The 26,669-nt window shown below is 43.7% G+C and overlaps 1 protein-coding gene across 2 annotated transcripts in view; it reads right to left on the bottom strand.

Moving 5' to 3' along the window:
- The window catches only part of tjap1 (tight junction associated protein 1 (peripheral)), a 125,664-nt gene extending 120,874 nt beyond the window's left edge, over positions 1–4,790 (bottom strand). The window contains exon 1 of one of the 2 annotated variants that reach the window (XM_041789984.1): positions 4,662–4,790. The gene's annotated coding sequence lies outside the window, so the exon portion shown is untranslated. Of the gene's footprint in view, positions 1–4,614 lie in introns of both variants that reach the window. The other variant, XM_041789983.1, reaches the window with a different exon arrangement.
- Positions 4,791–26,669: the final 21,879 nt, after the last annotated feature.

Genomic DNA, 26,669 nt, shown 5'->3' with positions numbered 1-26,669 from the left:
TTTATATTAGCAGTAAAGATCATGATATTGATAAAAAAGAAATAAATAAATAAATTAAATTAAACAGAAGTCTTTGACAACCAGTACAGGATCATTTCTGTTTTAGGCCGGCCACACACTACAGGATTTTGAGCCCAATTTTAGGCAAGATTCGACCCCTCCGATTGGGGGGGCGTATACCAACTGGAGCCTCATTGCAAACAATTATTTGTCTGACTAGTCTGCATGTGTGTGGCGTCAACACCATTAATTTACTGCTCCAGATCGCGTCCTAAACTTCCAGACCCTGAATCGTAAATATCAAACATGTTTGAAATTTACGGTTCTAGGTCGTAGTGCCGCTGACAGAGTACCCTCAACAACCAATGAGAGCGAACACACCAGGTAGCATCACAGCCGGCTCATATGTTCTTTCACCGCTCACAACCATAAACACAACAGTACCTTAATTCCAGCCAAGATTTCATCCTGAGTCTTTCCCTTGTTTTATGATTGTTGCTGCACCTGTAACTCACGCCAGGACAGCCTGTTGTGGAGAGACAGCAAGATGGATCGACACACATCCATGTTTTTTTTTTGTTTTGTTTTGTTTTTTTCTAAAGTCACGTGATCACGTGGGGTCATAGGCAGGTCGGCAGGTGTGTGGTCTCCAGTGATCTGACAGTCTGGCTGAGTCGTCTAGTGTGTGCGTTCAGAGGATTAAAGATGAAAATCTTTGGAAACTGTCCTGAAGTCTGTGGTCTCCTAAGGTTTAAAAATCATTTCAGATTAAAAAACTGTCTAGTGTGTGGCCGGCCTTAATGATCAAAATTGTCTAAGGTGAAAATATGACTGAAGGTCATGAGCTTTCTGGGCTTTTTGATACTACCATTCATTAAATTGAGAGAGATTTCATAATTTCAAAACGTGGCCTCTTCAGTTCAAGAAAATGTTGACAACTTCAGCATGCAGAAATACAGCCATATTTGTATAATTTAGAGTATGGAGGTTTGTCTGCATTTTAAATGAAACCTGTCCTTTATTGAGAGGCTGGGGCTTCTGTTTTTCATACCGTGGTTTCAAACAAGTTTTATTGTTATGGATGGATGGTAGTGAATGTTCCCCAACATGCCAACACGTTTGTCTTGGACAGTGCAGAGGCTGATTTATTCAAAGCTTTCAGTCATGTGACTGGTGCAGGGACCTGGAGGACAAAAACCCTTTAGGCTACCGTTGACCACTACGCTGAACTGCAGCACTGGCAAAAACACAGGTCCGTATCACATGACCTGTAAACATGAGAAAAGTTCCTGGCAGAGCTTAGCGGTATGTCTACAGTAGCGGAGAATCCCTTTCCTTCCACAGGTTAATACAGAAGGACAGTCAGATTTATGTATTTATGTTGTGTTTGTGGTAATCATGCCGCCATTTGGGAAATACAGGGCAAGAAATTCTTCATTATTAAAGCCTAGATGAGTGCTGATCAGCTAACCTGAGCTAGTTCTTGAAGGTATCAGGATCATTGTCAGCTGTCAGTCAGTGTTCTGGGGCTGTGATTTTAGTTAAAAACAGTCATTTTCTGCTCAGGTTAAAGGGATACTTCAACATTTTGGCAAATTCGCCCATTGCCATAATTCCTACAGTCTTAGTAATAGGTTCATTACCTTCAGTTGTCGGTGCAAGTTATTTTTAGATCGCCGCTGCCGAGTTCGGACCTGCTGTGCCAACTCAATGTAAGCAGACGGTTTTCCAGCTTTCCCTCATTAAACTCATCAAATACACAATCCAACAACTCCAAAACGCTCTCTGGGAGAAGTTGTGACCTGCACATTCATCATGCTATGAAATAATCATGGAACGTTACTAGGCGGAGATGTTTTAAAGCTAAATGCAAAGCAGGAACTACACTCCAGACATGGCTGCTGTACTGTGTCACTCCGCCCAGTGGTTTACTCAAGAAATAGTTCCGAATATTTGCTTCATATGTTGTAATGTTACATAAGTATACGTTATTATTTCATAGTGTGATGAATGTGCAGGTCACAACGTGTCCACAAGAGCTTTTTTTGAGTTGTTGGATTGTGTATTTGATAAGTTTGATGAGGGAAAACCGGAATACCGTCTGCTTAAATTGAGTTGGCACAGCAGGTCTGAACTCGGCAGCGGCGATCTAAAAATAGCTTGCACCAACAACTGAAGGTAACGAACCTATTACTAAGACTATAGGAATTATGGCAATGGGCGAATTTGCCAAAATGTTGAAGTATCCCTTTAACTCCATGTTTTAGAGCAGGAACCAGGAGACGTTTGTTCAGAGCTGCTGTCTGTTGTATAGACAGAAGTGGATCAACAATACTTACCCATGGTCTGCTCATTTTTTTCCCTGACTATTCTACATAGATGCACCATGAGCGAGTAACGATAAAAAAGTCAGCTCGATTGCATTGATTCCAACCACAGTAACTGCACGATGCAGTGCGATGCAACACGATGCAGCACAATGCAGCGCGATGCAACACGATGCAGCACAATGCAGCGCGATGCAACATGATGCAGCACAATGCAGCGCGATGCAACACGATGCAGCATGATGCGGCACGATGTCTTCCTGTCCCAGCTTTCCTCTCTGTCATGTTGGAACTGGCAGAGAACAAGGACAGAGGCACATGACAAACTAGGAATATTCCCATCATTTTTTTTTTTTCAATTTCATCTTTCAGCATAGGGTTTTAGTTTGCTTTACAAAGTGGACATAGCTTTGCAGTATTGATATCCATACCAAGATTTTGTGTTTGACCCGTCGTGACATTTCAACATGGAGACTAAACCATACAGCTCAAAGCTGTCCAAGGCTCGTCCCTTTTACAATGCCATACTTCTGTTCATCCACATTCAAAATAAAAGCACCAGGCTTCAAACTCTTTACAGCCTGAAATTCACAGGGCATGGACGGGCATTTTAAATTGATGCAGCGCAGAGAGCAAGCATGTCCTGATGGCTGACACACTCTTGCTGTCAGGATACAGTGTGATGGGGCTCTGGAGTAAAATCCAGCCATGTCTCCATATCAGTTAGTGCAGATGAACAAAAACTTTGTTACAGTAAAAACAGTAACATTAAACTGGCTTAAACACTGCTGGTGACAATTGAGGCCATTGCATTGGAAGTGTTTTTTGCCTGCCAGGTGACAGTTCCATAAGCCTGAGACATCACATGAAAACTGTAAATTTAAGTTTGTTTTTTACTGTAATAACTACCAAGTCTCTTCTGTACAGTCTATTCATTCAGAAAAAATAGGCAAACATGTGATTCCACTGACAGTAATAAATGTATTATTCCACATTCATAGACATTCAGTATTTTCCTTAGATTACATTTATATACAAGGGCTCAACAACCTTGGAACAGAATCTGATTGGCCCCTTATATGTTTTTTTTTTTGTTTGTTTTTTTACACAAACGATAAATTATTCTACACTATAACCAACACAGACAGCATAGACTGACAAAACTTGGGCTGAACAAGTTTAAAAAAGTATCTGATTGAGATTATTAGACTCTGGTTGCAGATTCAAAAACATTAACAAAAATGAGAAGCGTAGGGTTTTTAAACTGTTCTACATCATGACACTTGAATTACTCGATGATTTGTAGAGTCATATTTCTGCACCAAAAAAGCTCTAAACTGGTATTTTTTGACACATTTCAGGTTAAAGAAATTGCCCAGCACAGATTTATGTGATGTGAAAATGTATTTTAAAGGGTTAAAACCACGCTTCATCTCTTTGTCAGCACAACAAACAGCCTTGTAACAACAGCCTGCTGACAGACAGCGAGCTCTGTAGCCAGCTGCATAAAAACATGTTTCTTTGATACTTTCACATTAAAAGCAGCCATCCTAATTAACCGACAGGTTTGCGGCTGATTGGCTGAGGTGATCCCGACATGGGGCTTTAAGTAACACCAAACATTTTTCTCAAGTGCAAAGAAAAATAAAGCAGCTGAAGTTCAGACCAGAAACTTCAGAACAAACTTTAAAATATGCACTGAGGAAAAAGAAGGAAACTTCTCTGCTGTTTCTGTCTACAGCTCCACAAACTCTGCTCTCTGGTCTGTTCTGCCCTCTTCTACAGACCACAGAACTGTAAACTCAGAACTGTTCCTGAGTCAGCACTGATGATTGATACTCCAGTAATATCGCGCCTCCCTGTTTATTAGGCATGGTTTGGTGACAACCATGCTGTTTATCAGACACAAATATCGAGATATGTACCGTGAGTCGCCACTAAGCTAGAAAATATCGAGACGTGATTGTTGGTCCATATGATCCAGATCTAGTCCAGACTCGATCACCTGACCGCTGCACACCAGCCCTCAGAGCCGACTGGCAGGCTGACTCAGCCCTGAGTGCTGTCTGGCAGGCTTACGGGGACACACACGACAAAAACAGCGGGTCTCGGTGACACCGGGCCGGACCGGCCCTCAACATCGCACTGGCACCGTCCTGCAGCGGCCCGGTAAGGCGACATAAACCCGCTCAGACCGCTGCAGAACTCATCGTGGCCCAGTTCAGACCACAACAAGCTGCACCCAACTGTCACACACCGATTAAACCGACTCATCCGAGCCTCTCACCTCCACAATCCCCGCTGCGACTCCAGTTCACCAGGGTTAGAGCTCACCTCTGCGGCCGTGTGGCGCCGATCAGCTCCGGTTATCTCCACAAAACAAATCCCAGAGAGCGGAGAGGAGAGGAAACTTTAGCCGGAGCTCCGATCTGCTCCTCAGGCGGGGCGAGGAGGGAGGGAGGGGGGCTCCGAACCGATGTGAGGCCGTGGAGGATGGCAGAGGTCCGCCTGTGGAGAAGATCCGAGCGCGGAGGAAGCAGCAGCAGCAGCGGGCGGCGGGAGGAGAAGCAGCCGGCTGAGACGCTCCGTGTGACGGAAGGAAATCCACTCAGAGCTGCTCGGATAAAGTTGATCCGCTGCCCTGCTCTGCTGTCGCCATCTTTACCCGCGGGGCATGACGGGTAATCCTCAGGAATCCCGATTCCCCCCTCCCTTCCCAAACCCCCACCGTACTCCATACACACCCGTCACACGTCCTGCGTGCTGACGTCACACACCTTAATCTGAGGACAAACAAGTGGGAGCACAGGTGTTGATCAGGAGCAGAGGGGCTGGTATGAGAAGTTAGAAATGTTGATCATTTATTCATCTGAGATCTGCCCAGAGCAGGGAGGAGTACTCACAGCAGGACAGGATCAAACAGCTCAGAATATGAGGAAGAAATAAACACAGGGGACATATGGGTGTGTGGGACAGTTCAACGAAATGCTTGGATGAAAATAAAAAGTGTTTTTTCCTGCTGATTATATATACGGCATCATACGTGTGACATCACACAGGTGGACAGGGCAAACAACAACCAGGGCCTCCACCAGGTGGTCCATGATGAAATGATGATGTCAGCTTTTTATAATGACACGATCATGAAATCATAACTTGATTGAAAGTTTGATGCAAGTTGGAACTGATTTACTACTACTACTGTTTTTGGAATGAGGTTGTTTTCATGATGGCCCATTCACCCAGGGAATAGGACAGCATCATTCTGGCTGATTGGAGAGTAAAAGGCTAAAAGGCTCTTATTATGAAGGAGATCATCAGCTTGGTGCTGAAAGAAACCGTCCTGTTTGCTCTGTATATGCTCCTATGAAGCTGTTTCCAATCTCTTGATGTGTGCAGACCCCTAACTCAGTAGTCCCCAAAAACAATGACAGATTTTAAATGATTTCAGACGGTACATTTCAGCCGTCATTGTAAAGATAACTCATGTTACCTTATAGGACAAATTCATCATCGTTCATTTAAGGCTGTGATCTGAACATTTCTGTGAAATTTGGCCTCTACTATTATATTCTGGTTCCAGGCTATTCAGTCGGAGATCCTGGGGCAAGATCAGGGCCCCGCAGTCATTTTTAGTGGCCCTTTAAGTAGACTACTCATGCTTAAAAGTGATTTTTGATAAACAAAAAAGGTCTACGTTTTTTTATTGTACAATCATCTGTCACATTTATTTTCCAGTCCCAGACTAACTGTGCGCTACGGCAGGAGTCAACCATTATAGCCAACGACCCCCACAATAAAGATGCGAGACACCGGGGACCCCCACCGTACCTGAAGGTGACTGAAGCATAATTGAATGCAGGAACGTGGAATAGTCATGTACACATGTACACGCTAACATTTCAGCATAAATCTGACCATATTGTCATATTATACCATACCATATAATATCATATTAATATTTTTTTTGAATTTAAATATATTTTATTGAGTCAAAAACAGTATACACTTTACAATAAAAATGGCCAGTGTTCATTTTCTTTGTCCTTTCCCCTTCCCCAACATTATATATAATATACACGCTCTACCATGGGCGCAGCACGGGGGGAAAGGTTACTGATTACCCAGGCCCGCAGTCGGGAGGGGCCCTTGAGAAACCTGCCATGAAAAGTGTTTTATAAATTGTTTTTCTCAATAATTAGTGTCATTATTGAATCAGAAGTGACTAAATGAATCAGACTGAAATTTTTATCAAATAGGACAAAATAAAACACAGGGGGGGGGGGCTCCTCCCTTCAAAATGTCCAAATGTTGAAGTCCATGCCTGCGAAATAATGCAAGCGAATTTAATTTAGAATACACAGATATTTGTAAAAATGAGGCAACATTTGTCTCTTGGCTAGCAGTTAAAGAGGGGGTATTATTCCTTTTTTCAAGGCTTTCCACCATCTCTCTGATCCCCACGTAGTAGCTTCACATGGTTCACAGCTCAAAAAACTCCCCATGTTTCTCACACTGGCGTCCTGAAAAACCCTTATTTTACCCTCCGTCTGAAACGCTTCATTTTGGCTGCTGTCTCTTGAACTCCCCCCGCTCCACGGACCTGCTTTCCTGATTGGCTGATTTTCCGAAGGCTGGCCGGCGGCAGGACTCAATGTTTTGTGCCCGCCCCCTCCAATGATGCTAATGCTATTATGCTAATAGTTGTAAACTTTGAATGAACCGGTCCGACTGAGTAAAATATGGCCAATTTTGATATCCGCCCGTACGTGTTAGACCCGGAGTCTGACGCTGATAGTTTGGAGAGAGAGGTAAGAAAAGCAGCAGCAGCGAAGGATAGAGCAGGACGTATCTGTTTGGTAAGTGTTTAATTACTCTGTTGCTAAGTGGCTAATGGCTAAAAGGCCTTGTGGGGGCGGTCTGTTGAATCTCGGTGAGTTTTTCAACGAATCGTTTTCATCAGTTCACACACTAATTCCAAGATTACCGCCACATACGTTTATCTTGCACTTTGAAAATTTGCATACGTGGAGTATGGACACCTAACATTGGGACTTTATGTTTTAAAAATCTGAAAAGTATAATACCCCCACTTTAAGGAGGGCCCTGTGTAATATTCTTTCCGGGGGCCCAAAATTCCTAGCTACGCCCCTGCACTCTACTGTAGCCTATATGTGGACTGGTGCGTAGAAGCCGCTCACATCCAGGCCAAATTGCTAAATCTGCGAGTCAAGGTGAAGGATTAGATCAGTAACAATGTTCTTATAAGGGCAGAAAGCGGATAAAAGTTCATCAGGAGACACTGAAAATAGTGATGTGTGGGGATGGCTTGATGTTCAAGCCTAATATGTCTGATCTGAAGGAGCATGACCAAAACATGTGTGTCAGATTACATGGAGCATCCGTCACACGCTTCCCAGCTCTATCTGGATAAAGTTTACAGAGTTTGTCCTTGCTGTAACGGAGCCTGAAGAATACTTTAGATTAAATAAGAGAGAGTCTGGCTCAGTTAGAAGAAGAGTTGACAGTAAACCATGCTTTCTTCCAGGAAACATCAGAAAGATGGGTCTGTAATTCCCCTGTAGTTTCCCAGGCAGTTTTAACTTTCCTAAAATCAGGATCTCTGGATGGAGAAAGCAGGTTGAATAAGTAGGATATATGGGCCTTTGGTAAGTCCTTGGTCTTCAATGCTAGATCCATGCCGTTGGGAGGCGGGGCTTGAGGAAATAAAGGAGAGTGGGTCCAAGCAAAGTCATGAAGCTGAAAATACAGACAGAAATCTGAGCTTTGTAAATGAAAGGCAGAGCAAATCTGACTGAAGCTAGCTAACAGTCCATCTACGTACAACGCTCCCAGACAGTTAAGAGATCGTTACAGAGTAAGGCTGCTTGGGGCAGAGTCAGCCAGCAAAAGTGGCATCTACATTGTGTCCAAATCTTTAGTGTGTTTTTAACCAAGGAATTAGATGTGAAGGTCAAGATAGAGAGAGGGAAAGTACTGAGCACGCTAATGCTTGAAGTGAAGAGGAGCAAAAGTTTGCTTCAGTCAGGCACCAACTGAACTGTGGAGAAATAAACCAAAGTACAAATTTTTATACATTTGCCACCTGATAGTAGCCAGTAGACCACCTGTTGGTCTATTCCTCTAAAGTAGGGTTTTGTTTGCTCCTGCACGCTTTCCAGTCTGGATAAAAGTGGAAATCATGGCATTTAGGGATTTGAAAAAGATTGCTGTTGTTTGACCAATTTCTTCTCGTAGAGCGCAAGGAGAACATGTGACAACTAGACAGTTTCCTCAAGCGGAAATCGCGAGAGGGGCTCGGGGGGCGGTGCCGGTTTCATCGCAAGGCCAGGAGACTTCATTCATGTGTTTTAGTCATGTGGCCTGATTAGCTGATGCTGATCACCTGGCAACTGAGCCTCAGCTGTTTTCTTGACATACCTGGTGGTGTTGACCCTCCCTATGAAATAGAGTCCTTTATTTGAATTTTATACAGACATGCAGTTCCTGTCAAGGTCTTGATGAGAGCAGGTGCAGAAGAGATGAACTTTGTTATTTCCAGCTCCATTTGAACACATTAAAAACTTTTATTGAGAAAGGATTGTGTGTTGCTATTTTGATTGACGTCACCAAAGTCAAGAGAACACAGAAACACACACCAATGCGTGCTTCACGCGCTAACACACACACAAATGAACAATCTCTCCCATTCACTTCATATGGGATATATGTGTGGCTGTCTTTGGCGACTGACCTCACCAAAGACTTTATGGGGGACTGTATGTGGATGAGAAGCCACCCACCATCCTGTTAAAGCATTGTTTAAATGGGCTGCTTTATTGGAACAGCTCCATGTGTGTGCGTGATCAGAGCCCATTGAGGGCTGTAATCTGTGTGTCAATCAACGATGACATCATCAAAGCACCAGAGCTGCTGTTGCCATGGTAATTAATGCCTGCCAGTTACGCATCACTGATTACAGATCAGTTACACCTGAGGCAGCAGAGTGTAGTTTTGGGTGATTTTTGCTTGTGAACACAGTCTCTTTCTCCTCTCCGTGTGCGAAAACCGTAAATGGTATCATCAAACGGATTTCGGCGTGAGCATCTGCAGGCTTGGAACTAGCTGTGATGTAATTTTGGTGTTGATTGTGCAAGAAATGAGGCCAGGAGGGCGATCTAAAAATGGGCATCTTTTTGACTTTGAAATGAAATGGATCCGATTCGGTAACATTGCAGCAGATGGCCGAGATGTCCATTTTCTTGGGACAGTTGGTCCTCTCACGCCAAAACTGCACATGATATGGCTTTGGTTCTTGGTTCCACAGTAGCGGGACAAGATTTCCTCCATTTTGATATATTTTTTATGTGTGTGGTGTTAGATTTGTGGCCGTAGTCACAAGTTGTTCGCAAAAGTCTCAGTTGATGTGTTGGCTCTCTCACACTCTGGGGTGATGACATCACCCACTCTAGCAGGGTGATTTTTCATGATTTTCACTCAACGCACAGGAGATTTGAAGACTTGCCTATCGAAAACCGTAAACCCCATCATCATAACAAAGACATTCCTGAAGACAGGACAAAAATACCTGCGTTTTAAAGTTTGAATGATCTCTGTAGGTGAAAGTATGGCGAAGCAGTAGGGGTGGTAAAAAACCCTATTTTGGGGGGTTCATTGTCTCTCTCCCCATTCATTTCAGATGGGACATTCTTCGCAGTTTTTTGCAAATAACTGCGAAAAACTGGGGAATCTCTTAGAAAAGTCGTAGCACACCGATCGGGAACAAACCACACGTTTTGATGTATAATTTGCAGGGGTTTTCTCAAAGCCCTAGGAGAAGTAGCGCGGCGAATTTTTGTCCATAAGATGAAAACGGAAGAACAACAACACTCTCCTCCCATAGCTTTGCTATGAGGAGGAGATTAGCTAATTATGGTGAGATATTTGATTCCTTCTTTGACAGTTCTATAGCCAGCTGATTAATAGAGACTCTCACTTTTAGAGATGTTCAGCTAATATCTGGAGAAAGAGCCAAAGGAATCTAACAGTGAGAGGATAGGTGGGATGCTTGTTAGAGGGATGAAGAGGAGGGGCTTTGGAGTGCTGAGTATTTGTGCACACTGATGCATGGGGGATGTGATAATCAGATTCAGGAGAAGAGAATTTTTTTTTTTGTTTTAGGGTTGTCAAGATTGATCACATTAATCACAGTTAACTATGATCAACATTAAGTGCACAAGAATTTTTTTAGTCACAGTTAATTGCATGCTTGATATTTCCTTCAACACATTTTGGTTTAGCCGCTTCAGCGTCTCCCTGCAGTCACCATCATGTCAAATATGTCCACCTCTGCTGCTCAGTGTCTCATTTCAGTTTCAAAACTCTCAGACAGCTCAGCAGACAGTCACCTGAACCATGTGTTAGCAAACATTTATGTTTGACTGTTTTACATAAGTACTTTTCATTCATGTTAAAATTCTCACTTCACCTATAAAAGTAGGGGTGTATAAAAACTGGAAGTCAGTTACCTTTAGTTTAAGACAACAGAAAAATAGAGGAATTTTAGAACGGGATTGAAAGAGTGTGATTAATCACAATTAACTACAGAAATCCTGAGATTAATTGCCAACAGACATTGTAACCTTTTGACAGCCCTAGTTTTTATCTGTTTGTGCTTAAAGGGGACATATTATGCAAAAATCACTTTTTCAGGCCTTTCTAACACAAATCTGTGTCCCTGGCCTGTCCACAATCCCCTCAAGTACCAGAAAAATCCATTCCCTTCCCCCTCTCTTTCTCCACCTTTCAGAAAATGTTTGCTGAAACAAGCCATTCTCAGTTTTAACACCTAGTGACCTCACCAGGGGCCCTCAGCACCCACCCCCAGGTTTGGTTGGCCCTCCCCCACTTGGAGGAAAGTTCCACCCTCCTCTACTGATCCTCTTAGCTACCAGCTGAGATGCTGGATAGCTCAGTGGGTTACCCTGCTGACTACAGTGTAGAAGATTGATGATTCGAATCCCAGTCTAAACTTTGGATAAAAAAGTGTCTGCTATATCACAAGTGCTGCATTCATTTCCTGGAAGGGGTGTGGTCAGGGGCGGAGTCAGACAGCTAATCAACATTTAAAGCCACAGGCACAGAAACAGCTCGTTGTGAGGAGGGCTGAAACAGAGGGGTTTTTAGACATGCAAAAATCCGAAACTGGAGTGTTTTTTCAGCAACAAACTCCACAGCCATGTTTTGGGACCTCTGAGAACAATATAAACTTGTCTTAAAAGGGTCAAATATGAGACCTTTAATCTGCAATGAGTGCATCGGGATTTGCAAGGAAAACAACTGGAGAAAGTATTTGAAGGCCACTCGTACAAATTTTAACACCACTTGGCTCTGATTTTTGCTACTAAAAGATTTTGAGGCAGATCTCATGTTGAGAGCAAAGACACGGCACCCTTTGAGGGTGGCTCAGACTACACAAATTCAGCCAATCATTGTTGTCAGTGTTGGGCCTACTGAATCATGGTAGCTCACCATAGGCCTGAATATGAGCGTTGGAATGACATAGTGGGACATAATAAATGACACCTTCAAGACACCCCATGACCGTGATTCACCCTGACCTGACGGCCCATCTTTGTATCCTCATTTACCAGGTAAATATCTCAAGATTTTAACAAAGTCCAGTGGTAAAGGCACACAGGTACACACAAACAGAAATCAGAGGGATCTGTCATGTCTGACAGAGGTGGTGTATTTAAGGACGTTTGTCTCATAGACCCTCAGGAACTAAACAAGTGCACCACCTGCCATGTGGTCAGTTTTTGGCTGAGAAACTCTCCTCCAGGAGCCGGTTGGACACTTTTTTGGTCAGGTCTCCCTTTCAAAGGAGAAGGTTGATCTCAGTGGTACTAACCTGGTTAAATAAAGGTTAAACAAAAACATTTAGAGAGGCTTTAGCTGGTAAAACATGACCAAAAAGAAAAAATCCAGATGGGAACAAATGTTATTTTTTTAAATCGACTGTCATTTTGTTGTTATATATTAATTATAAACATGCACACTTGTGTTCATATAGCTCTGATGTCATTTGGTTGAAATCCACCTGGATATTTCTGAACAGTCATTTTTGGATCTTGTTGAATATGATCAGGCAATGCTTCCATTAGGTCTCTAAGCTAAAATATCACAGCCATTACTAAATAACACTAAACAAATATTGAGAGCATTGGAACTGCAAGAATAGATTAAAAGTAAATTGTGTGTGTGTGTGTGTGTGTGTGTGTGTGTGTGGGGTCATCACTACAGAAGTGCTCTGTGTGATGGTAGTGGTTGGAGGTCAAACAAACAATTCTGGATTATGGATTCAAAGCAATTATGGACACATCCCGACATATCCGGAGGAGGACATGATCGGCTGGCTACTCTTCAGTTACTCTGAGTATGAATGTGATAATGTAAAGAAAATAAGCCCATGTGGCCTAGCTAATACAAACAGTCAGTGGCGGACCAAGGCAAACACAGGTGTGGGGGCCCTCCACAGGAGCATGTGAGCGGAGTGGAGCGATGAGATTTCCCGCTCCTCGCTCACAGAGCTGTTCCTGCTCCGCTCATTATCGCTCCACCTTCCACTAAAATTTCTACCCGCTCCACTCCAATCGCTCACCGCTCACTCAACGAAAACACGGAAGCACATTACCATTACCATCTTCTTGGTTTCAGACACTGGGAAATACTGATGTTTTTAAAAAATGACGATGGTAATATTAGTATATCAACACTGTGCAGGCATCTCAAGTCTCTCGGATTATTCCGGCGGAAAGCCCAGTCTGACGTGTTGGATGTTGCTGTCTCGCTGCAGGAGCAGATACAAATTCTTGCAGATGCATTCTGGGTGAGACATGCTTCAGACGCATGGTGTGAGGGGTACCGGAGCGAAATTGGAGCAGGATGGAGCGCAAGATAAGGTGCCAGTCCAGCTTTTTTGAAAAAAAAAAAAAAACGCTCCGCGGTCTGGCCCAAATCCTTCCGCTCACGCTCCCCGCTCGCTCCCACTCTGCTCCACCCACATGCTCTGCCCTCCACATCCATAAACCTACTTTGAATTCCTGTTATTCAGTCTTTACACAGCAGTGATGTGAGGATGAACAGTTAAACAAATGCTTTACTATAGAAACTATAAAAATGTAATTTTTCTGTTTTTCCTTTGACCTTAAAGTCTTACATATTTTACTGTTGCTTTATTTCTACAGTCTTCCAATGCTTTCAGTAATTTGTTAAGTGTTATTTTGCTGTCTTTGTGGAATAAAAAAATCTTTTCATTTTCAGATTTATGTTTGGGTCTTTTCATGCCTTTATTGGATAGAAGAAGGACAGTGGATAGACTCAGAAACAGGGAAGAGAGTGGGGAGAGACATGCGGTAAAGGGCCACAGGCCGGACTCGAACCTGGGCCACCCGCACACATGGGTGGTGCCCCAAACCACTCGACTCTCTGCGCGCCCCTAAAAAAAGCAGTTGCTCCTTACCTTTGAATCATCAATTACAAGAATCCCTGCTTTTTCTGAAAACTTTCTGAATGTACTTTACAGAGAAAAACCTAAGTTTCCATTTCAAAGTAACACAGAAACCTGGTCTCAACTGCATAAATGCGTTTAACAGGTGCTGGTTGAGCCCGAATACAGAGGCTGCGGTCCTCGACTCACTGGTCTGACATGAATTCCTGATCCTGGCAGGGTTTGGTGCATGTTGTCCCTCTCTCTCCCATATTTACTGTCTCTCTTCAGCTGACCTGTCAGAATGAAGGCAGGAAGCTTAAAAATGTGTTCAACGGAATTATGATTTATAGCTTTTTTAACTCAGTTAAAGCAAATATAAATTCTAATTTTTCCTCTGATACTCCTGCTATAGTGAATTTATGTGATTGCTGAGGTAACTACAGATTTTCTCTTAAAATAATGTTGCCTTTTAAATGCATGAATGATAAACGACTGTTGGCCTAAACAGTTTCTTTTAAAAGGAGCTCAACTTTTAATGCAACCTTCGATGACACACATACTAGACCTGTTTAAAACTATCCAACTAAAGTAGTACTTTAACCTTTGACATGTAAAGACCGTCTGCTTTATGCAAATACAGATGACTGTGGGGTCATGTGTGACTGACCTGAGACAGAGGGGGAGGGACGGAGGGAGGAGGTGGTGCAGTGATCAGTAGATGGCAGCAGGGTCAAGAGTAATGAGACAGAGGGAGGGTTGGCCTCCACTCTATTGTGAAACTGGCTGGAGTCAAAAAGTGAACAGAAGTCAGGTTAAAGCATCCTTAGTGTCCTGGGCATGTTTCTGTACTTCTATGGTACAGAGCATCTGAAGGTTTATTGGACACACAGTTCCCTGGGTCATCCACCACATCATCTACCTTTTCAGGTCTCTGGGCACCCTTCAGTGTAAGGGCAATATTATTTTTACATGAAAAGCAAAAGTTTCTTCCCTCAGGTTTGTAAGATTCATGTTGAGCTTCAAATTAGAGAGCTGCATAGGAGCACAAGAGAAATCATGCAGGAGTAGGTGAATTCACCATTTCTGCAGGTGTTAAGAAACACTGCTGGTTTGGAGAGCTCGTGCCTCTTTTATGGAATTAACAAAATATTTGAATGTTGATTTTTAGTAAAAATGACAAATAAGATAGTAGCTGGCAGAAAAGTAAGAAGAAATGGACGTTGAGTGTTTCCTTAAATATCATAGAGACCCACAGTGGCCCAGCTGTCACATGCACAGCCGATTCCCAGGGGGAAATAAGTGGGAGTTAGACAAAAAGGAGTGAAAGAGTTAGATTTTCAGAGTGAGTTCATGCATTTAGACTCCAGCTAGTGTCCAGTGATGCTCCTGTTCACACGATGGCAAGAGCCATGAATCAACACTCTTCCTGAGTTCAGAACAGCCACACCTATACTGCACTGCAAAGCAGGGAGTTTTCCCATCATGCATTGTGTGTTTAGATGTATTTTAGATGTAAAGGCTTAAATGTAAGAGACGTCTCCTGTTTGTAAGCAGCCTTGCTCCTCCCTCAGGGAAGTAGATCCATCAATCCATCAGCTTTATTCTCAGTGGGTGTGGCGCAGAGTGGGGAAAATCTGATCAAAATCTGGCTGGTCCCAGTTAGCAAGAGATGAGAATAAAGGTTTGGATTCAGTGGCGTGGACCCACGTTTCCAAGAACGTCCTCCAGTCCTCCAGAGCTGCATAAAAAAAATAGAAAAAAAACTACATTTTATAAACAAAGCATCATCAGTAAAGGAGGATGGGGAGAATTTGAATATCTGGCACAGCGAGTAGACCAAGGAAAACACAGAAGCCTAGGCTAGGCTAGGCTAAGCTGTGGTAGAAGAGGACAGGGAGGCTAGGCTAGGCTAAGCTAGGCTAAGCTGTGGTACAAGAGGACAGGGAGGCTAGGCTAGGCTAAGCTGTGGTAGAAGAGGACAGGGAGGCTAGGCTAGGCTAAGCTAGGCTAAGCTGTGGTACAAGAGGACAGGGAGGCTAAGCTAGGCTAAGCTGTGGTACAAGAGGACAGGGAGGCTAAGCTAGGCTAAGCTGTGGTACAAGAGGACAGGGAGGCTAAGCTAGGCTAAGCTGTGGTAGAAGAGGACAGGGAGGCTAAGCTAGGCTAATCTGTGGTAGAAGAGGACAGGGAGGCTAAGCTAGGCTAAGCTAGGCTAATCTGCGGTGGAAGAGGACAGGGAGGCTAAGCTAGGCTAAGCTAGGCTAAGCTGTGGTACAAGAGGACAGGGAGGCTAAGCTAGGCTAAGCTGTGGTAGAAGAGGACAGGGAGGCTAAGCTAGGCTAAGCTGTGGTAGAAGAGGACAGGGAGGCTAAGCTAGGCTAAGCTAGGCTAATTTGCGGTGGAAGAGGACAGGGAGGCTAAGCTAGGCTAAGCTAGGCTAATCTGCGGTGGAAGAGGACAGGGAGGCTAAGCTAGGCTAAGCTGTGGTAGAAGAGGACAGGGAGGCTAAGCTAGGCTAAGCTAGGCTAAGCTGTGGTAGAAGAGGACAGGGAGGCTAAGCTAGGCTAAGCTGTGGTAGAAGAGGACAGGGAGGCTAAGCTAGGCTAAGCTAGGCTAATTTGCGGTGGAAGAGGACAGGGAGGCTAAGCTAGGCTAAGCTAGGCTAATCTGCGGTGGAAGAGGACAGGGAGGCTAAGCTAGGCTAATCTGCGGTGGAAGAGGACAGGGAGGCTAAGCTAGGCTAAGCTGTGGTAGAAGAGGACAGGGAGGCTAAGCTAGGCTAAGCTAGGCTAAGCTGTGGTAGAAGAGGACAGGGAGGCTAAGCTAGGCTAAGCTAGGCTAATTTGCGGTGGAAGAGGACAGGGAGGCTAAGCTAGGCTAATCTGTGGTAGAAGAGGACAGGGAGGCTAAGCTAGGCTAAGCTGTGGTATTAGAGGACAGGGAGGCTAAGCTAGGCTAAGCTAGGCTAAGCTGTGGTAGAAGAGGACAGGGAGGCTAAGCTAGGCTAAGCTAGGCTAATTTGCGGTGGAAGAGGACAGGGAGGCTAAGCTAGGCTAATCTGTGGTAGAAGAGGACAGGGAGGCTAAGCTAGGCTAAGCTAGGCTAATCTGTGGTAGAAGAGGACAGGGAGGCTAAGCTAGGCTAAGCTGTGGTAGAAGAGGACAGGGAGGCTAAGCTAGGCTAATCTGTGGTAGAAGAGGACAGGGAGGCTAAGCTAGGCTAAGCTGTGGTAGAAGAGGACAGGGAGGCTAGGCTAGGCTAAGCTAGGCTAAGCTGTGGTACAAGAGGACAGGGAGGCTAAGCTAGGCTAAGCTAGGCTAATCTGCGGTGGAAGAGGACAGGGAGGCTAAGCTAGGCTAAGCTAGGCTAATCTGTGGTAGAAGAGGACAGGGAGGCTAAGCTAGGCTAAGCTGTGGTAGAAGAGGACAGGGAGGCTAAGCTAGGCTAAGCTGTGGTAGAAGAGGACAGGGAGGCTAAGCTAGGCTAAGCTAGGCTAATTTGCGGTGGAAGAGGACAGGGAGGCTAAGCTAGGCTAAGCTAGGCTAATCTGCGGTGGAAGAGGACAGGGAGGCTAAGCTAGGCTAAGCTGTGGTAGAAGAGGACAGGGAGGCTAAGCTAGGCTAATCTGTGGTAGAAGAGGACAGGGAGGCTAAGCTAGGCTAAGCTGTGGTAGAAGAGGACAGGGAGGCTAGGCTAGGCTAAGCTAGGCTAAGCTGTGGTACAAGAGGACAGGGAGGCTAAGCTAGGCTAAGCTAGGCTAATCTGCGGTGGAAGAGGACAGGGAGGCTAAGCTAGGCTAAGCTAGGCTAATCTGTGGTAGAAGAGGACAGGGAGGCTAAGCTAGGCTAAGCTGTGGTAGAAGAGGACAGGGAGGCTAAGCTAGGCTAAGCTGTGGTAGAAGAGGACAGGGAGGCTAAGCTAGGCTAAGCTAGGCTAATTTGCGGTGGAAGAGGACAGGGAGGCTAAGCTAGGCTAAGCTAGGCTAATCTGCGGTGGAAGAGGACAGGGAGGCTAAGCTAGGCTAAGCTAGGCTAAGCTGTGGTAGAAGAGGACAGGGAGGCTAAGCTAGGCTAAGCTAGGCTAAGCTGTGGTAGAAGAGGACAGGGAGGCTAAGCTAGGCTAAGCTAGGCTAAGCTGTGGTAGAAGAGGACAGGGAGGCTAAGCTAGGCTAAGCTGTGGTAGAAGAGGACAGGGAGGCTAAGCTAGGCTAAGCTAGGCTAAGCTAGGCTAATTTGCGGTGGAAGAGGACAGGGTGGCTCAGAGAAATGCTGGTCAAACTGTGAGGGTGCTTGTTAAGTGTATGTCTGCATAAATGCACAACAGCTATGAAACAGTAGTTATGAGAAGTAGAAAAAGTAACAAAAATTAACTGTAGAAAAACAGTGTCTAAAGGAGGTTCGCAAAGGAAAAGTGCAGCTTTACCAAGGAAGTGGAGCGATACGCTTACTGTACGTCAGCACATCAGCTCTATCCGTGGATGAGACCTGACGGGGACCGGTGTGAAGTGTAAATGGAGGGAGGTTAGCAAATTGAAACATACAGACAGACAGCTCTCCATATATGGTAGTAAGATAACAAAAGATATTTATCCATATTAATAATTTAAGAGTGATATTTATGTCAAAGCTCATTTTAATATTAATTGTGTAAACTGGGTCTCATGGTTTAACTGGTGCTGAATTTACTGGTGACAACTATGCTGCATTAACGTAACTAGGAGAGGGTCTATAGAGTCACAAACCACATTTTTAATGATTCATTTCATAATAGAAAATCTGTGCATAGCAGATGCCTGTCTAAATGAACACATGCTGGCGTCTAATTAATGGTAATGCCTGCCTTCATCCGCTCATTCAGATGTGAATCAGAGGTTGGTGCAACAATGGAGGAGCATTTTGTTGGATTTATTGACGTGCACAACAGGATAAGGATTGTGTGATGCTTGTTGAAACAACTTAAAAAACTGAAAGTTAATATATCTGACTGTTGCGGGCAGGGAAAACACCAGGGTGTTCAAAAGAGAGGACTGGACATCCACAAGGAAGTGCTGTGTCACACTTTAAATCTCGTTATTGCTGATGCAGTGAAATCAGTGAACTTCCTTGGACTTCTTCAAAGACGTTAGAATCTTCTCATCTCCTCTGTACAGCGGGAGGAAACCATGAAAGAGCGTATAAAGTTGACTGTGGAGACTACAACCAGATGGGAGTGCAGAGTGGACAAGGCTCCACCATAGATAACCATAGATCAGTGTCAAAGTGTTAGCTATGTTCAGAGTAGATGTCCTTCAGTGTTATCTGACAGTGTTGATCCATTCATTGTTAATCTAACACTGCAGACTCAGTTGATCCAAGCTCCACCCACTGCCATTTACAATCTGGGAGTTTTCCCATCATGCCTTTGTGCAGGGTGTGTTTTCCATCTTTCAGGTGAATTATTGTTTTTGATGTTAAGCACTTCTGCACCATGAACTTGGTTGGTCACTTCCTGACTGTGGGGGTGGGTGATCTTCTTACCATAAACAGAGTAGTGGAGGCTTACAGCTCAGAGTATGCTCTAGCTCTGGGTCTGTCTGTTTGCTCCATGATTGCCATAACACCCCTCAGATTGCTGTAAAAGTTTTATGTGAGGTGGAAATACATATTAATTATGATTTCAAACTACTTGGCACAGTGTAGATAATTGAATTAAAAACACATCAGATTTACACCCAATGTTAGAAGAAATAACGCAATATTGAGTTAACAGTATATTTTAATATAGAGTAAAAATCAGAAACTGCAAATGTTAAAAATGAACACTAGATTAGTGGTTCTATAAACCCTGGCAGAGTGTTAACTTTAACAGCTAGGTTTTAACCTGTTTTGGTGCTTTTGGTCCATTTGACCCCAGTAGGTGCCAGAATACCTGTGAGAGTGGTGCACCTGTAAATCTTTCAGGTGTTGCTCATACTTGATGAATAATGCCCGTAAAAGAGTGGATTTGAACACTAGGGGAGTTTGAAATGTGACACTATTTCAGTGTTGATGTTTGGTGTCCAGTGCTAAAACAATGGTGAACGTCACTCTTATTGAGTTAGACACACGCTGTCTAATTTACTGTGTAGGGTAGGTGTAGGACCAGGACCCGACCTATGTCTGGTCTAGAGATCAGTCCAAGATACCGCAGTGATTTACTGAGGAAGAAAATCATAATTCTCCAGCCCTGGAGTTCTCTGGTCACCATCAAACCTTCATTTATAGTTCCGGCCTCACGTTTGTGCTGTTTGATCTTCCAGAGTTCTGTTTTGTCTCCTTTCTATCCTGTCAGAGTGGCTCCACGTGTTTGTTGTGTCCACAGAATGTTTCAGTCTGATCTCTGCTGTGTTTACACTAAAACACTCTGATGATGCAGTCAGGCTTTAGATGCCAACATACCTGAGCTGACTGAGGACGAAGGAACAGACTACGAATGAGAGAAACAGAGAAAATGCCCCATGACCACCCCCTTTCCCTGTCACTGTAAATGGTTTTAAAACATTTTCTCTGATTCTCAAAGCTTCAGCTGCTGTAGAGATTTAAACGTGCTCTGTTTCAGTGACACCACCATTAAAGTACAGTTGAGCTTTAGTAAAGTTATTCCATGATGGGGATCAGCGTGATGGGGACCACCTGAGACATGGTGACCCCTCTGCCCATCCAACCAATCAGATCATCTTCACAGCTCAGAGCGACCTCACAAGAATAGAGGCTGACAGAGCAGCTGTTAAAGAGATTAGCGTCTCCCTGCAGGGAGGAAAGACGAAGACAATGTCCAGCTGCTCCACAACAATGCAGATCTCCCTCTGTCCTCTCATATGAGAGCTATGGGAGTAATGGGAGTAATGGGAGGTATGGAGAACATGCCGCTGGTTGGTGTCCCTGCAGCTGCTGGTGTCTCTCTGACGTGTTTCAAAACCAGAATCAAAACCCAGTAAATCAGAGACTGAGGAGCAGCTCCAGCCAGAGTTAGAAACTTAAAGCCAAATTTATCTGTCCAGCTCCTCACAGAGACGTAAAGCCATCCCGTGCTTTGTGTGGATGAACACACAGACATGTAAGAATATCATTTAGACGGCCTCATGAGCCACAATAAAAACACAAACTTCACACCGAATCATCCAGGGGTTTTCCTTGCACCTTTCACAGAGCTGGTTTGAACAGAATTATGGTAGAGTTCAGCAGTGGTTTGCTGTTTTATGTTGAACTGCAGGCATCTGCTCTGCTTGCTTACCTCTGGCATCACCTGCATGTTTCTTACAAAAAAAGGCATTTTAAATTTAGTGGCTTTGGCCATGCCATCTTCCAAAGTTGACCTTTTTTATTAAGCTTTATCACCGACACCTTTGCTCTTTTTAGTATTCATCTTTTTTCCCCATTTTTCTCTCAGCTTTCTTGAAGAGGAGGAACTGACCATTGTCAAGGAGCAGGCATAATGGCTGAACTGAAAAAGTTGTGTTTCCAGTCAGACAAAGACAGGACAGACCTCCAGTAAAACACGGCTCGATCAGTAATTAGTGGTTCTTATCGCAGCGGGTGAGGGTGAGAGATCTGTTTACTGCTGCGGTCCTCATGGCTCTGAAAGCAGCCTGGCTCCCCCAAAATCTTCCCATCTCTCCAGATTAGTCCCCTAGGCCTGTTTGGTGTTAAATCTTAGCGCTGACTGTCACACAGCAACACAAAGTGAATTCAGTCTGCAGCAAATCTGCACAGTCAGGTGTTAATGCAGCAGCAGAGGTTCAGCTGACGTTCATCCATCTGCCTACAGTCAGTAACCATGCCAGTCTACATAGACCAGGTCACATCATCAGAAGAGGAAGATATGAAAGACGTTCTGTCCTATCAAAACAACAGCAGCATGTAGGGGTCAAAGGTCACACAGTCAGTACGGTTCCATGCTGTTAGAAGAGTTGAATGACTGTGTCAAGCCCGCCATGTAAAGACTAAAAATCTTAATGATTTTGTGTGGCATTGAATGAGAGGATCAACAAACTACACCACTAACAGAGTCTCACCCTCTAAATGCCAGATCTCACACAGTCTGAGCGACTTCAGAGAGGCATCCACTGTGACTGGAGTTTAAGTCCGGCTCAGGTTGTCAGTGTCTGTGTTACAGCACACGCTGTTAAACACTTGTGCTGCCTCAAATCATCGAGCTGCTCCTCCAGTCCTGAAGTCTTCATGCTTACTGCTGCTAAGCTGACACTTCATACATCCATCTGGTAAACCTTTCATAGACAGTGTTTGGGAAAGGGCAGAGCTTTGAAAAAATACTCAGAGTGTGATTGGATGAATTTTCTGTCTGTCACATCTTTATGGACCAGTCAGAGCAACAAAACACGTGATATAGCCACGACCGAGGAGTAAACTCCAGACTTTTTTAGGTTTTTGAAAAGAAAACAACTCACTGCTGTTCTTTGTTCTTCTTTTAACCAAGAAATGTTGTCAGGTTCTGATAAAACTGGCGCTTTAGCAGCATCCACGCTAATCTCTTCTGCCATAACTGCACCAGCCTCTTGTTGCTGCTTGCTTAAGTCACGACTCTACCACGCCTGAAAGTACTGCCCCTCATCAATGATTGGTCCTGTCACTTTCTAACCGGGCCCAAACGGTTCAGACGGGAGCTTTGCAAGATGGATTCACCGTTAAGAAACAAGGAAACAGGCGAATCCATCTGCTTTGCAAGGTTATACTGCTGCTGTCATGGTTGTGTTTTCTTTTTGCTTCCTTCTTTGTCCCAGCTTGCAAACCTAAAGTGGACTGGACTTTACGAAGCAGCAACCGCTGATGCTGCTAAATGAAGGCGTGTGGAGGACGCTGCAGGTCCTCATTAAGCACATGAGGCTGGGAGCAGAGGCACAGGAAGTCAGATACAAATGCGTTTAAATGTCAATTTGTACAGTAGAACTTATAAATCCTCAAATGTGCCGTCTCCTTTCTGACCTTGCAGCTCTCAGGGGTTCACCATCACGCCGGCATGATTTCATCATGCACCACTTTTGTCACATGACCTGTGACCATGAAACCCCCCATAAAAGAGCTGTTTTTCAGAACATTCTCTGAAGCTGATTGGACGAACATTCTGTCTGCCACAGTCATTACCAGCCAATCAGAGCGACAAGACAAGATGATGTTGTCTCACATGTGCAGCTTCAGTAGGCTGAGCTTGAAAGACAGTTTGTGAATGGTGGAGCTTATTGGTGGATAAAACTCATGTCTTCTCTGCCCAGAGCAGCTCTCAGTGGGGATATTTGATCTTTTTCAATAACCAAATGTGCTCCAGTTCTGATTAAACTGCTGCCATAGCTGAAGATACTCTGACTTAAGTGCTACACCAGCGGCAGCCATTGCTAACGCTTGCCACGTCTGTAGTTGTAGCCTGACTGGTCAGGTCTGTTTTCAGATTGATACTCAGATTATTCAGACTGGAGCTTTGCACGATGGATTTGGACAATATGGCCATTCTGTCTGTTTGGAAGGTTACTTTAGTCAACTTTTGTTGTTTTAAATGTGCTTTATGAATGAATCTAGATTGGATTTTGAGTATTCTATTATAAAAAACAGTAATAACTGTAGATCAGCTTATGTGAGTGTTCACCAGTCTGACTGTGAGCTCCTTGTTTGGCTGTGAGAAAGATAATGTGTGTTTGGTTGTAGGGAGGAAAGGAGGAGGAGGGAAGGAAGCAGTGAAGGGAGTGAGGAGGTAGGAGAGGACCTATAAGAACAAGGGAAGTAATAAAAGGAAATATGTGACTCTTGAATCTTCCACTTAAACTCCATCACAGAGTTAAAACTGGGATGAGGGATAATGGCTGGGGGGGGGGGTCCTCAGCTGCTGTGGTGAGGGTTGGGTCAAGGCCACCCCCCCATCTATTCTTTTCCCTGCAAACAGAGAGGCACTATGAGGCAGGTGGTTTCATACACACTCACAGTTTAGAGCAGAGAGGAATCTCCCAGCTGCCTCTGCTGCAGTTCATTCGGCAGGTTAGGCCCTCATCAACCCCTCAACACCCTGCTACCCCCACCAACACTCGCCACTTCAACGTCTGAACATTGGTCGAACGCACGCTGGCGACAGATTTAGCATCCGAACATCATCACAGACACCACGGTTATAAATGCACTCCCACGATGACAAACTGGCCAAAGAGCTTCAGAAGTCCACTTTAAAACCAGTCTCATCAGGTGCAATGGTTCCAGATTATCGGTTACTGATCAACAGGGTTTTCTTTCTGGGTTCAGCCGTTCGTGCTCCTCTTGCTCTGTTTTTCACACATTTTCCAGTGAGCTGTAGAGGGAACAGATGGTTGCAGATGGAGAGGAAAGTGACAGAATCTGAGCTATGGCACATTAAACCAACGAACCAGCTGAGAGGAGACCTCATCACTTCCTCTGGTCTGGTCCACATCAGTAAAACTGATCCATTCCTGAGCACACTTGTGTATTTTCCAATACAGTGGAGGAAACATTGATTCACATCAGAATCACATACATTTCTACATTTCTGAATCGATTCAAAATGACCAATAACTGATGTTTTCAAACATGCGTGGTTACATCCTGGGCGTGTTTTCCACTGCAGACCTGCTGTGAGTATTTTCCTCTGTGTGCCGTCTCAGACGCTGCAGGATGTGGATGGCTTGTTAGCTGCACTGTTAGCATTAGCAGTGTTGGCTCTTAGTACTGATAATGTTTACAGAGCTGTGTCTGACATATTCATGTACTACCTGCATCATCTGTGGAGTTATGCAACCTGTCCCGTTTTCACAAAAGAGAAAAGTTTTAAGACTCCTTGTGGAGTCTGACCTGACATATCCACATACTCTGCTGAAGAACTAAAGCCTGCTTCAGGACCCCCCCCCCCCCACCTTGCAGAACAACAAAGCCATTAAAGACAAAAAAAAAAAAAAAAACATATCTGAGAGGTGAATGACAGAATACTGTAGCATTAAGGGCAGCAGTAAGGGTTTTTTTTTGGGGGGGGGGGGGTCTGGAATGAATGCATGTGCTTTGGTCTGTATGGGGACCAGTGAAGGGTGATGATTTAGTGATATCTAAGGAGAGAGATATGTATCTGTATGGATGTATATAGGCTTAGATGTGTTTATGTGTGTGAGATCAATAAGATTTGTCTTATGAATGTCTTAATTTTAAGATTTATTTTTTTGGCCTTTTCATGCCTTTATTTGATAGAGGAAGGACAGTGGATAAACTCGGAAACAGGGAAGAAAGTGAGGAGAGACGTGCGGTGGAGGGCCACAGGCCGGATTTGAGCCTGGGCCCCCCGCGTACATGGGTAGTGCCTTAAACCACTCGACCATCTGCGCTCCTAAATGTCTTACTTTTAAATGAAATGTGAGCCTGTATGGGTTATGGGTAATAATACTATAATAGTATAATTGGAAAAAACTAAATTTATGTTATTTGGTAACTGTAAACTAAACATACAGGTGAAAATGATGATTGATGATGTAACTATTGAAAGACTATATGAAAACAAATTCCTTGGAGTTATACTTGACCACAAACTTTGCTGGAAAGCTCAGGTAAGATACACTTGTTCTAAACCGGCAAGAATGGTTGGCGTTTTGGGTCGGGCTAAGCACATTCTGAATAAGAATGCATTTATTTTGTGCTGTTCACTGGTGCTGCCATATTTAATGTATTGTGTTGAGGTGTGGGGGAACACCTATAAAAGCACCCTACAGACGATATGCATAATACAAAAGAAAGCAATAAGGGTCGTGCATAAAGTGGGTTACAACAACCACACCAATCAGCTGTTTTTAAAGTCAAATACATTAAAATTTATGGATCTGGTAAAATTTAAAACTGTACAAAAAGTTTATAAAGCAAGAAAAAAAATTACCACCCGGTAACTTGAATAAACTGTTCTTGGACAGAGAGGGAGAGTATGAATTAAGGAGGGAGCATAATTTAAAACTACCCAGTGTCCGTACTACTCTTAAAAGTATGTGCATTTCTATCTGTGGGGTGACACTGGGGAATGGTTCAGAAAAACATATGAAAATGAGTGAAAATGTCAAACAACTTAAGAAAAGTTATAAAGGAGTTATTCTTGAGAGTTATAGAAGCTTAGAAGGAGAGCCAAATGTTGTCTAAGGGCTGTTCATGTAATCCTCAGGAAAAACTCTTGTTGTCAGGATTATTGTACTCCTGTACAATATTATTCTACTAATTATAAGATTGGGGATTGACACAAGTTTGTCTCTATCGACTTATCTACGCTAAAGAATGAAGAATGAATGGAAGGATGGGTGAAGGAGTGACTGAGTGAATGAATGAGGGTGGGGGTGGGTGAGGGGGGTTTATGATAAGGGGTGACACGGGAACATTAAGATGTTCATAAAAGGACAGTAAGTGGGGGTAAGACTGGAAAAGCTTCTGCTTTTTCCCACTCCTGTTTCGGACTCATGAAAACTTTGTGGGATGGATTATGAACTGTTTTATCATTGCTTTACTGTTTTTTTTATTGTCTGTTGTCCAAAATAAATAAATAAAATAAATAATAATAAATAAAATAAATACAGAAGAAATAAATAAAGCAAAAATAAGACAAAAAATAAGTAAATATATATAGGCTATACATATGAATAAATTAAGAGGAGGGTAGATAAATGAGATGAACAAGCAGAAAAAAAGAAAAGAAAGAAAAAAGAGAGAAGAGGAGAACAAAACAAGAGAGAGTCCCTCCATCTTTTCTCTGCAGTATTCTTTATGTTAGATTTTTTATTTTCTATTTTCACATCTGTCTTCCCCCATGTCTGTTTTCTTTTTTAATCATTTCCCTTTTTTCCCTTCTTCCTGTAG

This window comes from Cheilinus undulatus, linkage group 6 (assembly GCF_018320785.1).
Source record: "Cheilinus undulatus linkage group 6, ASM1832078v1, whole genome shotgun sequence".
NCBI lineage: Eukaryota > Metazoa > Chordata > Actinopteri > Labriformes > Labridae > Cheilinus > Cheilinus undulatus.
This window is presented reverse-complemented; position numbering and strand designations above follow the sequence as displayed.